Here is a 13,538-nt window from a genome sequence, read left to right as displayed (position 1 = left end):
AGGCCAAACGGGCAGACGATCTCAGGAAGGCAGGCAGACAAGTCATTAGGCTGAAAACCTAGTCCGGATGATCAGACCAGCACAGACCTGATCAGATCAAAAACATATCCATGATTTAAGACTTTCCTTGGAGAGGAATCTTTTACATGAGTGAAACAAAAAAACCTCGATCTGGACCCATTGGACCATCATTTTGCTAAAATTCTTAAATTAAGATTCTTGACTTTTTTTCATAAATTTCAGTGGTAGAAAATTTTTAAAATTTCCAATTTGTGATGTGTTTGTCATGTTTCATAATTACCTACTTGTGGTATTATTCTAGAAATTGTTCGTGAATTTTGGTGATTTCCTCTAATTTTAGGTACCTCATTCGATTCTTTTTTTTTTTTTTTTGTTTTGGGTGTTTATAATTACACGATTATTACACCCGTGGCTAGAAGGGTTTAGATTTGGTTTATTAGGTTGGTGCTTTTAAGTAGGGTTATAAATTTTTGGATTTCGGAAGGGTTATCTGGAATGGTCATTGAATTTGGGTCTATTTGGAGAGATAGTCTTGTTTGCTGTAATTTAGGACAGGTGAATAGTAAATGTTGGATGGATATAGGTTCATTTTCACAGAATTGACAGGGGGGTTTCGGAATTTTTTGATAGAGATGATTGTGTGTGATTTTAGAGTGGCCTATTCTTAGACGGGTTATAATTATTTCTTCTCTTCTGTTTAGGTGATCAAGATTTTTCCAGGGGTAGATTGTTTTTTTGTGTTGAAAGAGTTTGTTTGATGTCTGTGATGACCAGAAATTTTGCCATTTAGAGTGAGTATTTTGTTTGAAGAAGGATTTTATATCTTCAGGGGTGAAAATGGTGAAGGGAGGGGGGATAGTGGCTGATTTTGCATAGGTGTCAACAATTTCATTTCCTTCAATGCTGACATGACTAGGAGTATACATAAGGTGGATGGTGTGGTTTGAATTTTGGAGATCTAGCAGAATTTTGTGGATATTTTGAACAATAGGGTGATCTGAAAAAATGTTTTGTATGGATATCAAGGAACTAAGAGAGTCACTTTGTATTAAAAAGTTTTTGTTTTCAAGCTGAGTGGTGGATATGTTCAAAAGACAATGGTAAATTGCAAGAAGTTCGGCAGTAAATATTGAAGAGACCTCATGAATTTTAAAATTGAAAATTTTTTCATTTATTGAAAAAGCATATCCTGTATGTAGGTTAGAGATTTTGGAACCATCAGTAAAGCATAAATTGAATTCTGTGTAGTTTGATATGAGTTCAAGATAGTGGCTTTTGATTTCTAATGGGGAATGGTTTCTTTTAGGATAATTTCTCAGTTGAAAATCAATTTGTAAGGGTTTTAATAGCCAAGGAGGGTATGTTATGGGTTTTTGGATGAGATTTTTGAGATCAATTTCAAGGTTTTTTATTTCTGAGATGAACTTAGCAAGTGGGTTGTCATTTTGTTGGAAATGATGTAAGCTGAATATTGAGATAAGATTTTGGAGGGGATGTGATGGATTAGCTGAGGCTGATGTAATGAATTTATTTGTTACTAGTGATTTTCTGAAATCTGAGGGTAGTTCCGCAGCTTCACAGTAGATGCTATCTATGGGTGAGGAGTAAAGAGCTCCAATGCAAATTCGTAAAGAAGAATTTTGAATCGTTTTTAAGATATTGGCGGTTTTATTGGAAATTTTTGTAAAGCATGGACTGCCATAGTCAATTTTGCTGCGTATGAGAGATTTATATAGATGGATTAATAATTTACGTGAAGGGTTATATTTAGGATTTTTTATTATTTTTAATAAATTGATACGTTTCAAGAGTTCTGATTTTACGTTTAGAAAATGGGGGGTCCAAGTTAGTTTTTCATCAAATGTAAGTCCGAGAAATTTGGTAGAAGATTTGAACTCCAAGGAGCGACCTTTAAATTTTAGAGTGGGTTTTGGGTTGATTTGATTTTTTCTAGAAAAAAGTACACAATGTGTTTTGGATTCTGAAAAACTTAACCCGTTTGTTTCAGCCCATTTTTCAATTTGGTTTAGGGTTTCCTGAATTTTTTCTACAATAAGGTTGAGGTTTTTAGATCTAAGAGAGATGTTTAAGTCATCTGCAAAAATTCTCAAAGAGAGTGGTTTAGTTATAACATCACAAATGTCATCAATTTGTATCAGAAACAAGATTGTACTAAGAACAGAACCTTGAGGAACTCCATTTTCAATTTCAAAGGATTTTGAGTAAGTGTTATCTAGGCGAACTCTGAAAGAACGATTTGTTAGAAAGTTTTGAATAAAGTATGCCAAGTGTCCACGAATTCCAAAGGAGTGTAATTTTCTGAGAATTTTATAACGCCAAGCTTTATCAAATGCTTTTTCAAGGTCAAAGAACACTGAAAGTACATATTCTTTATTTTCAAAAGCAGTGTTAATTTCATTTTGTAGGCTAAAAAGATGGTCCAGTGTAGATCTTTTTTTTCTAAATCCACTTTGAAAGGAACTGAGAGAGTTTGTGCTATCTATGAACCAATTTAGTCTTTTGATAACCATTTTTTCTAAGATTTTGCAAGGGACTGATGTTAAGGAAATGGGTCTATAACAACTAGAAGGAAGATGAGGATTTTTACCTGGTTTTAGGATGGGAATGATAATAGCACTTTTCCATGTTTGAGGAAATAAATTTGTAGTCCAAATTTTGTTATATAAGTTCAACAGGTCATTTTTTCCATTTTCATCCAAATATTTCAACATGTGAGGGTGGATGTCATCAGGCCCTGGAGATGAGTCTTTTATGTTGTGATTTAAGCAGTATAGTAATTCTTGCATAGAAAAAGGGGTGTTATAGGACTCTAGGTTTTCAGATGAGAAATCAAGTGTTTCATTTTCAGCTTGTGCCTTAATCATTTGGAAAGTAGGACTATAAGAGCTTGTAGAGGAAACCTTTGCAAAAGATTGGGCCAGGACATTGGCCACTTCTTGAGGAGAGGTAATTGTTAAATTTTCATCAGTTAGGTAGGAAATTTCAGTTGGTATGTAACATCCTTTTAAAATTCGAATTTTTTTCCACATTTCTTTCACTGATGTGCTTTGAGTGATTTTCAACATGAACTTATTCCAGCTCTCTCTTTGTTTAGATAGATTGATCCTACGTGCAATAGCACGTTTTTTTTTGAAATCAATGAGGTTTTCCATGGTGCTATTTTTCTTGAATTTTTTTAAGGACCTTTTGCGTTCAAGAATTGCATTTTTTAATTCCTGGCACCACCAGGGTACAGATTTTTTTGAAATTTTGGAGGAAGATTTTGGAATGCTTTGTATAGCTGCTTGAATAATAGAATTTGTAAATTTTTCAACTATAGAGTCCAGGTCCTCAACTGAAAAATCAATAGGGAGAATTTTTTTATTGAAGTTGGACCAATTTGCTTTATCAAGAATCCATTTGGGGCATTTTTCTCTATTTGGTTTTATAATTTGATCAGAAAAAGTTATATTAATTGGGAAGTGATCACTATAGTGTAAATCATCTTGAGGATTCCAAGAGAGGAGATGAGAGATGTTTGGAGAGCAAAAAGTCAAGTCAATATTTGAAAAAGAACCAGTAGAAATATTGAAATGGGTTGGCTTTGAAGAATTTAAGAGTATGGTATCATTTTTTAGGAGAAATTTATCAATTATGTTGCCACGATTATTAGTTGAGATGGAACCCCAAGTTTTAGAATGGGCATTAAAATCTCCCAGAACAATGTAAGGGTTTGGTAGTTGAGAGAAAATGTCTTCAAGTTCTTGTGTAGAAATAATTTGGTGGGGAGGAACGTAAATATTACAGATTGTGAGATTGGTACAGGCAGAATTTGGTGAGTTTATCAATACTGCATTTGCTTGTATATTTCCAGTAGTGATATTCAGATGAGAGGCTGTTTTTGAGTCTTTAACAAAAATAGCTGTGCCTCCACAAGCTTTTTCTCCACCATTAAAATCAAAACGAAAAGATGAATAATTTTTAAGCTTGAAAGAATGATGGGAACGAAAATGTGTTTCCTGTAGAGCAATAATTTCAGGATTTAGGTGATAAATCATAGTTTTCAACTCGCCAGAGTGGCTATAAACACCATTAATGTTCCACTGTATCAAAAATGTCATTTTTTTTTTTTTTTAAATTTAACTTAATTGTTTTTTTTTGTTGTTTTTATCATTTTTATGTTTTTTTTTTTTTTTTTCAAATTTTTGCTATGAAAAAATAATTTCAATTTTGTACCTCAATGACTAATTTCCCTAGGTGTGAATACAACTTAAAATTAAAACTAAAATTAACATACATTGTTCCAAGTACCTATATAATAAGATCAATCAGGTAGTTATTTGAGAAAAAATAAATAAAATACTCTAATAATTGATGAAAAAAAGAAAAAAAAAGAAAGTTGTCTGAAGTATCTGGCGAGTTCTTGATGATTTAAATTCTAGTTTAAGAGTTCTCATCTGAAAGTTGCTGATCTTGCTCTGTAGTAGGTGGTTCATTAGAGGTGAGGTTTTTGAGCTTATTTTGAAGCTTTGTAAAACGAGTTTTCATGGATCTGTGAGATAGATAACTGTAGTTGTCTTGTAGAATTTTAATAACTCCTTTGAAATCTGCAGTAAATTGAAGTACACTTTGGCAGGGATCTTTTTGGCCTTTTACCATGTCCATAAGTAGACCAAAATTGCTGAAAGAAATGGGATAATCTGCACTGTTTTCCTTGAAGTTGTCTTCTATTGGAGCAAGTAGTTGTTTGATGGAAATTGGCTCTAGATGTTCAGTTTCAGGCTCAAATCTTATGCGTTTTTTGTCCTGTTTATCTTTTTCTTCAGTGGTGATATTAGATTGGTTAAGTACCTCTTCGGATAATTGTGTACTTGTAGATAAGGGTCTTTTAGCTGCATTTTGGATAGGGTCAAGGTCCATATGTTCTACTTGATTATCATGGATCTGATGGATCTGTGTGGTAGTCAGGCCTGCATTTTCAATGTTTTGTTCTGTTATTTTTACATCACTGGAACTGGAGTCAAGTTCTGGATTTATTTTGGTTTTTTCTGCTATCTTATTGTCATCTTTTTTAGCAAAATCACAGGTTGCTGTAGTATGTCCGAGTTGGTGACATATAAAACATTTAACTTGAGCATTATTGTAAAAAACACGATATTCCTCTTCATCATAAGTAATCATCTCCGAAGGTGGTAATTTAGATTCAGATTCAATAGGAATAAATACAGATCTTCTTTCAGAAAGGACATTTTTCAATTCTTCTTCTTGAGAAATGTGTAGGAATCTCATCTGGGATGTAGGTATAACATCATGGGTTGCCATTTGTTTAATGATGATATCATGAGGCACATGAGGAGGTACATTTGAGATTATTATTTTTTTGTCTGTTTGCTCTTTCTTATACCAACGTGCTTGAATCATTTTCCTATCTATTTCAATGGTACCTCCGGATTTTAAGAAGTTTTCAGCTATCTCTCTTGATTTTAAATACAATCTAATTCTCTCACCTGAGATTTTTGCGCAGTGTAGGACATTTTCTCCAATTACATTTATCATCTTCTTTGCATAGTATGCTATAGGTACATTATCAATAGCCGGAAAGATAATTGCTTGGTTGGCAGAGGGGAAGGTATCTGTCTTTCTTGTTATAGATGAGTAGGTTGTGCCTGGTCTGTAGTCAGTACCAGTAGAGGGGTTACTTGTCATTGTGTGGTGTGTTGCCGGCTCAGCCAAGCTGAGACCGGAGATAACAATTTGCAACAGTCACTATCAGTGTGAAAATAAAACGTTATCTACTAATGATAAAATAAAAAGATTATATGATCAATGTTTCTCTAAAAATGTAGCACTCAGCACAGAAACGAGCGAAAAAACACGACTGTCTCGGAACATGTTCAACACAAGAATGTCATTCGATTCTTGTAGTGCAATACTTACGTTTATTTCATTTGACTTATTTTTTGGTGAAAATACGAACAAAAAAGCGTCTGTATGAGGGTGCTTATTTCTTTTAAGGAATTCAAAATCTTTTTACTCGAAAACGAGTCTTCCCTCCATTTTGCTTACCATAGCTTGATCCAATCATTTCTTTTTCGACTGCGTTGACTCCATTTGCATGTACCTCGTACCTCGGAATGACGAGGAAAATAATACATTCACCCTCTCGCCTTCCTCATCTATCATTCAAACTTGAATGGAATGGAACTTAATAGCATAGCGTTGTACAATTTTTTTCATTCATTTTACATCGAGCCGCCGGCATCGCGCAGAGGCCGTTCCGACGACGAGAAAATCCGTCTAAAAAAAAAGGGATATAAACTTTTTTAATGACATTCGTAGTATACTGTTTTATAGTAGGGCAGATTTCGCACCAGTTGGATATAATCCTCAATTAATTAATATAAAACATAAGATCGTTATCGCTAAGTGGTTTCTAGTCTGTATTATGGTACGTATACTCGGATGCTCGTAAATCAACGAATTAAGATTTTTTAGCTTTTTTTTCTCCCTCGTTGTCTTTTTTCTTCTTTTTTTTTTACTCCTCGTGTTACTGCAGATACCAAGAGTCATTCCCCCAAGATGCTGTTTTGCATCTAAAATATAGTAAAGTAGCGCGAATCGTATCGTTCTTCTCGGAACTTGGTTGTGGAAAAGTTTGCGCGAAAGTTGTTGGCACAATTTTATCATACACTGGCGCTTGAGTTGTTTTTGCTATACGAGTATGAAATGAATACAGAATTTAAAATTTCATCGCTCAGCGCAGTGAATTTTTGTGCAGAAAGATTCTCGATGAGAGTTTCTTTTATGGAAGAGTACTGAGCAGGACGATTATACCGCTGTATCGAGTTTGTCGCTTTCTCGCGTGCAATTAAATTTAAAATATTCTGTCAGCGAAAATATTGAAAAAAGCATGATTTTTTAGCTACGTGGAGAAGTCTTTTGAAAGTTTTATCTAATATTGAAAGGTGCATTGCTGACTCGAACACCCGGAATGGAAAAAATGGGTGATTTTTTTTCTGTTTACGAAAATGTTAAATAAAATCACCTGTAACATTTTACCGAGTTGAACCGCCAATAATTTGGTTTTTTTTCGCCGCTTGGCTCATCTCGCGAGGGATTTAAATGTCGGTAAAAAGTACGTACTAAGTTGAGGTATTACGAGGTTTAGTTTGATTCGAAGCCAAATACTGCTAGATTTTATTTTCTATGCGTATTTATAACGAATGGAATACAAGAAGAACTTCATCTTTAAATTTATGTAGATATATTTTTTTATTGTAGGTCAAATAAAGAAATAGAATTGGTACAGTTGGAGGAGTTAATGTAGGTCAAATGCGTCTCAAATGAAATTTCGATACAGTGATAAGATAGGTACCGAGGAATTTATTGGATGATGTTTTATGAACGGGGTTGTCATTCGGTGCTTGGAATTGAGTCAGAATGCGCGTGAAAATAATTACGAAGACGGAGTATCCGCGACTAAAGATTATTAATACAGCCATTAAAAAGCCATGAACTTGGGCAAGTGCTCGTTAAAGTTATGGAAAGTCGTTAAAAAGGTCAAGTTTGCAATTTCAGAAACGAGTGTTTTTTTTTCTTTTTATTTTGTAAAAATTAAACGTTTACTGCACAGCTTGCAATTTTAAGGAGAATTTTTTAGTGAATCGGTATATAATTACGTAATTTATGATCCCTGAGATTTCAAAATTTAAGTGTTGAGTTGAATTTTTTTCTCCAGCAAGATGTTGAATTTTGGTCTGAGAAATTCAGCCAAGAATTTTGTCAAAAAACAGAAGGAAAAAATAAGAAAATCTCAGATTATTTGTTGTATTTTTGAACAGACCTTTTCACATAGAATTTTAATGGAATTATTTTTTTGGGTGATTTCAAAGAATTTTTTTTTATTATGAATGGTGTGAATGGATTTTTTTTTGTTTCAAAATGATTTTTCTGGTATTTTAAATGGAATTGTTTTTGTTTTACTTAAGTAAATTGTTTTTTTTTTGTGACGAGAGTGTCCAGGAGTGATTTTGTGTTGATTTTAGTTACATTTTTCGCCGTAAATTTAAATGATTTTTATGTGGTGATTTTGAATTGATTTTTGTCAGAATGGTGATTTGGGATACATTTTTGGTGAGTGAGCTTATAAAGTTTTTAGCAGCGATTTAGAATTTTGGTTCCAATTCAGTATCTACTTAAATTTGTGTGTATGGTTTAGAATTCTAGAATTCCTTTTTTTTTTTTTTTTTTTTTTTTTTTGAGGTGAGTGAAGTGAGGGAATGTTTTTGTTACTGTTTTTGAAGAAGTTTTTGTGGTAAACTGTTGAATTTAAATATTTTGTGGTGTAAGGGGGGGAGTGTTAGGAGGGTTGCAAATAAAAATTAAAAATTATTCTGGATGCATTATGCATTTTTTGGAATGGTTTTAAAATAGATTTTTTTGTAGAAATTTTGAATTATTTTTTGACTAATTAATTTTTAAATCAACTAGCAAACGAAATGAATCATGAATTTTTATTCAGCAGCTGACCGCTACGTGAGAGCCAAATTTTTATACAGAAAAATTTGTGGGCTTATTCAAACAGTGGTGATGTTTATTACTGATTGAAAAATCAAAATTATATGTATAGAAGCATGAGGGGGGATTTTCAAACATATTTACAACAGTACAATGATTATTTGGAGGAGCTACAGGCTATCCTAAAGGCCATGTAACACATAAAATTGGTATAATAGCCTGAAAATGCACATTTTTGACCCTGAAGAGGGGTTGAATAAGGTTGGAAGGTTGAAACTTACAAAAGGCATTTTGGGTACATCCTCTCATTATAAGTTTTCTTAGAATTTTGTTCTGGAATCTTTTGATAATCAGGATATTGGATTCACTAGCCAAACCGCATAGTACCATACAACAAAATTGGTTTGAATAAACATTTGTTTGCACATGTATTAAGATCTTGTTTTGTTGGTTCAGCATATTAGTTCCAAGAAGCCAATAAAGCGATTCAAGTTTTTTTTTGCCAAGTTGGGTTCTTTTCTTCAGAATATGATCTCTCCATATGAGATGGTTATCGAGGTGTAATACCAGATATTTGACAATGTTTGTTTGAAGTATTTCATCATTATTAAACATTAGTGAGAGACCTGTCTCAACTTTTCTTCTGGTAAAAAGGATGTAGCTGGATTTTTCAATATTGATTTTGATTCTCCAAGTTTGACACCATTTGTTTATTGTGTTCAAGTTGTTTTGTAATTTGACAATTGCAACATCTGGATCAAAATCTTGTGTGGTAATGGCAGTGTTGTCAGCAAATGCCACTATCATGATGCCCCATCCCTTGTCAAAGGGATATCACCCATGCAGAGAAGATGTAATATTGGGCTCAATATGCTTTCTTGTGGTACTCCTGCTCGGATTGTTCTAAAGTTAGGGAAAGTGTCGTCGTATTTGACTCTGAATTTTTTATTACTTACAGGGTGCCTAGAAATATTGTGAACCCCTAACAAAGTTTTCTGCTAAATATTTCAGTTGGTCACAGTGAATGATAATAATGATGGCACATGATTGGTTGTTAGATGGAGATGATTCCACCAATCATATGCATCTATTTCACGTTGCCAACCTATATTTTTAGTGAAAGACTTTGTTAGGAGTTCACGATATTTCTGGGCACCCTATAGATAGTGAGTCAGAAGATTGTATAGTACAGGGTGCCCAGAAATATTGGGTACCCCTAAAAAAGTTTCCTGCTAAATATTTCAGTTGGTCACAGTGAATGATAATAATGATAGCACATGATTGGTTGTTGGACTGGAGAAATAACATTCCACCAATCATATGCATCTATTTCACGTTGCCAACCTATATTTTTAATGAAAAACTTTCTTTGGGGTACCCACTATTTCTGGGCACCCTATATGTCTGGAAGATGGTTTTCAAGTTCATTAAGAGGCTGACATACATGCCATACATGATTGAAAGCTTGGCTTACATCAAGAAAAGCTGCAGCACAAATTTTTTTATCTTTGAAAGAGTTGTTAATTTTTTTAACAAGATTATGTACACATTGTACACTCGCTGAATAGTAAGTATTGTGTTGTGGCGAAAATAAGAATTAGATATAATTGGTTGGGAAAGCACTAAAATTTAAGATATAGTTGGCCACGGGACAGTTATCTTATTGACGAGAATTTTGTCTTGTGTAGTTGACAAGATAATAAAAGTTTTTGTTATTGTTGATGATTTGATTTGATATTGGTTCTGACATTTGGTGACCCTGATGCAAACGATATTTTTTATGAATTTAATATTAATGTTATTCATTTTTTACATCATGCCTGAAGCTACTGAGGTATGTGGTGAAGATAAGAATTAGATATAATTGGCAGTGAAAGCACTAAAATTTAAGATATAGTTGGCCGCGGGTCGGTCATCTTATTGACGAGAATTTTGTCTTGTATAGTTTTTGGGGACTTGCTACATTCCCAGACTTCCACGGGGAAAGAGTCATTTGCTCATTTACACGATTCGTTTGATGTTCAATTCCTTTTTCATTCAGTCTTGTTATCATATTCAATATTCATCATAACATAAGAATTTGAATACTACTAGTTACTAATAAAAGATTGAAAAATGAGCAAACATCATTATTTTATTTCATTTTGTTTTGGGTAATGATGATCGCTCATCTATTCCCATCCATTGTTACTTGTTTGATGAGTATTAATAACTGTTCAAGTTGAATGTACTTTAATTCAAAGAATATGATCCCAAATTCCGATAATAAACAAAACTGAAGAAAAGTGTGAGTTTTGTGAGACATTTTTCAAATCAGATGCATAATTGTGTAATTATCAAGAAGTTTGGATTTGGAATGCAATGTGCAATATACCATCGTCCAACGTAGCAACGTAGCTACGAGTTACGGAGTTACAACAATAATTTGTATGAATTTGATTGTGAAGTAGTGAAGTGTTTACTAAAATTACAAATATGAAAACATAAACCTAATCGAAGTGAGCAATTAGTGTGAAATTCACTTGAGATTGAGAATGACCTTTTGCGAATTATTAGTACCTAAGTATAGTTTTTTACTTCAGTAACTTCGCAACTTAGAAGTACTTAAAATTCTTTCAGATGTTGTATCGTAATTCACCTTTGATTAGCTTTGATTCTATATTTAAGCTAGTCGTAGTTTGTTATCTCAACACTATTGCATACTACAATACTACCTCTTCAAATAAAAAACGGCGGACATTTCTTATATTATACGTAAATAAACTGAAAGAATCGTTTATTATTAGTTATTATAAATTGATTTCAAATACCAGAGGTTTCTCCGGTTTTCGAAAAGGCAAAAGATCTTTCATCACTTCACTTCGCCGTTGTTCACCGAGTTGAGTTTAGTTTGGATTGGACTTAGCTGAAAGAACGAACGACGAATGAATTAACGAACGATTCTCGAAGTTCCCCGTGGAAGTCCGGGAATGTAGAAAGTCCCAGTTTTGGGATTTTTAGTTGTTATGAAGTAGTTGATGAGATAATAAAAGTTTTTGTTATTGTTGATGATTTGATTTGATATTGGCTCCAACATGTGTTTCAAACAAAATCTGAATTGGTAGTTTGGAATCAGCTTTCTCTTTTCTAGAATTGGCCATAGCCTTTGTAAAATTGGTTTTTCAACAATTTTAGATAGGATTGGCAATACGCTGATAGGTCTGTATGATGACGTTTCACGTTCTCATTTTCCTGGTTTATGGGTGAGAATACCATTGGCATATTTCCATTGGTTGGGATAGAATCCAGTCATAAGGTATCATGTTAAAAATTGGTGTGTTATACCTACCAAATCAGTGGAGGTAGAGATTTGTTGATGATTTTGTCGTATCCAGGTGATTTCTTGTTTTTAATTTGTTTAACAATTCATCTAACTTCGTCGATTGTGATTCTCATTGCACTGTAAAAATTTGGACTCTCCAGGTCAATTTGGAGGGGCTGTAGGCTTTCCTAAACATCAAAAAACATATAAAATAGTACAAAAATCCATTTTTTTTCTGATCCTGGAAAGGGATCAAATTGGGTTGGAAGATTTAAACCAGCAAAAAGAACTCAAGTGACACCCTTAAATTGTATGATGCAAATTCAGGCCCCCTAGGTCAATTTTAGTGGTGGGGGATCAATAATAGGGGTGAACTAAGATTTTTTCCACCTTAATTTCACCTGAAATAGGGGTGGGATTGACCTAGGAAGCTGAAATTTGGATATATTGAACGCCGAAGCGGTAGTGATCAGTGGTATGATATTGGGCCTTTTTCATCCATTGGGAGCCAAAATATGCCCCTCCAAAAAAATGACCTTTCTGTAATTTTTAACTCTGACCCTCTCTACTCCATGGGTCAAATATGATTTTTGAGAAAACCCTGTCCCCCAAGTTTGACTTTATTTAATTAATTAGAAAAGGTTCCAAGTGACGATTTTCAATCATCCAAATCAATCCTCACGCCTTCTAGAGAAATTTTAAAAATTCTTCTGGAAAAATTGGAAATCTCAGTCGACTTGCATCGAGTACAAGATGCGAATGCGACGATGAAAAGTCTTCGTCGTCGTCGGCGACATTTAAAACGAACAACCAACCAACCAACAATGTATTTATGCTAAAGCTGAACTTGTTATCTTTACGAATAAAGTTTAATTTACGCTGCAGAGAGGAAGGTGGTTTGGTGTGCGAGCGAGCAAACGACAGAAAAACGTTGAAACGTAGGTACTAATTCTATTCTCACAACTTTCGAAGAATCTCGTTGCTCGTAAGTAGGTACAAAAAATATAAAGTAAGTAGGTATAGAGTATGAAAAGAGACGAAGGAAAATTTTATTAATTTAAATATTACATTTTTATTTCGCGTTTATTTCGCATATCTAGGTATGTTGAAATTTTAACTTCTTCAGAATGTTTTGTGTTTTGAAAGTAGGTATATAAGGGAAGAGAAAACGTGTCGAGGGAAATACGAGTACAACTGTGTGATGGAAATGGAAGAGCTCGAGCTCGTTCGTCGCTAATAGTCGTCGTTTAGTCGTAGAAGAGGCGTATTTGCTGGGCGGCTGCAAGAGGGAGCGGTCGCAGAATCAGTTGAATATTCATAATTTATGTATTTTATCAGTTCGCAATGTAAACATTATACGACAACGTTTAGCCGGTTTTTATTTCATTTAAGAGCAAGGCAACGCGTTATGCTGCGGAATAGATACATTGTATATCATTTTCATTTTATAAGTATTCGTAGCTTCGTGTACTACGAGTAGTATATGGTGGTGTAAATTTTCTTAGCTCGAAATTTACTCACGTACCATACACAGTACACACTGTGTAAAGTATGTATGTACTTACTCGGTTATGATTACTTACCATTATTTTTCTGTGGGTGGGCGTGGAGGGGGAAATTTAAAGATAGTATGTTTATATTGCGTGGGAGATGCGTGGATTAAAATTAGTGGTGTTTGATTTGTGGTATTTGATCATCT

At 33.8% G+C, this 13,538-nt stretch overlaps 1 protein-coding gene across 4 annotated transcripts in view; it reads left to right on the top strand.

Annotated features, from left to right (window-relative positions):
• The window catches only part of LOC135847117 (hemicentin-1-like), a 577,043-nt gene that overhangs the window by 421,613 nt on the left and 141,892 nt on the right, over positions 1–13,538 (top strand). The gene's annotated exons all lie outside the window — the stretch shown is intronic.

The sequence above is a fragment of the Planococcus citri genome, chromosome 5 (assembly GCF_950023065.1).
Source record: "Planococcus citri chromosome 5, ihPlaCitr1.1, whole genome shotgun sequence".
In the NCBI taxonomy this organism is placed as follows: Eukaryota; Metazoa; Arthropoda; class Insecta; order Hemiptera; family Pseudococcidae; genus Planococcus; species Planococcus citri.
The sequence above is the reverse complement of the archived record's forward strand: the minus strand, read 5'-3'. Positions and strand labels throughout refer to the sequence as shown.